The sequence below is a fragment of the Lupinus angustifolius genome, unplaced genomic scaffold, assembly GCF_001865875.1.
Source record: "Lupinus angustifolius cultivar Tanjil unplaced genomic scaffold, LupAngTanjil_v1.0 Scaffold_359, whole genome shotgun sequence".
Classification (NCBI taxonomy): domain Eukaryota; kingdom Viridiplantae; phylum Streptophyta; class Magnoliopsida; order Fabales; family Fabaceae; genus Lupinus; species Lupinus angustifolius.
The window spans coordinates 418341-418585 of record NW_017727760.1 but is presented as its reverse complement, the minus strand read 5'-3'; positions in this window follow the sequence as shown (position 1 = coordinate 418585).

Below are 245 nucleotides of genomic sequence, written 5' to 3'. Positions count from 1 at the left end.
TTGCTGGATATTTTTACTCTTTATGCTATGTTTTTAATTTTGCGTTTAATTATGTCAAAATAGCTTATTTGGTTATTTGAATGGTTCTTGATTATATGAGCTTTTCTGGTGCATAAATTAAGCTAGTTTTTGCACTACATTGCTTATTATGCTTATTGCTATTTGATATGGTAAATCTTGTATGTTGTTCTCTCTACCTATTAGTTATTTTATTGTCTAAACAAGCGCATTTGTTCAAGCCACCG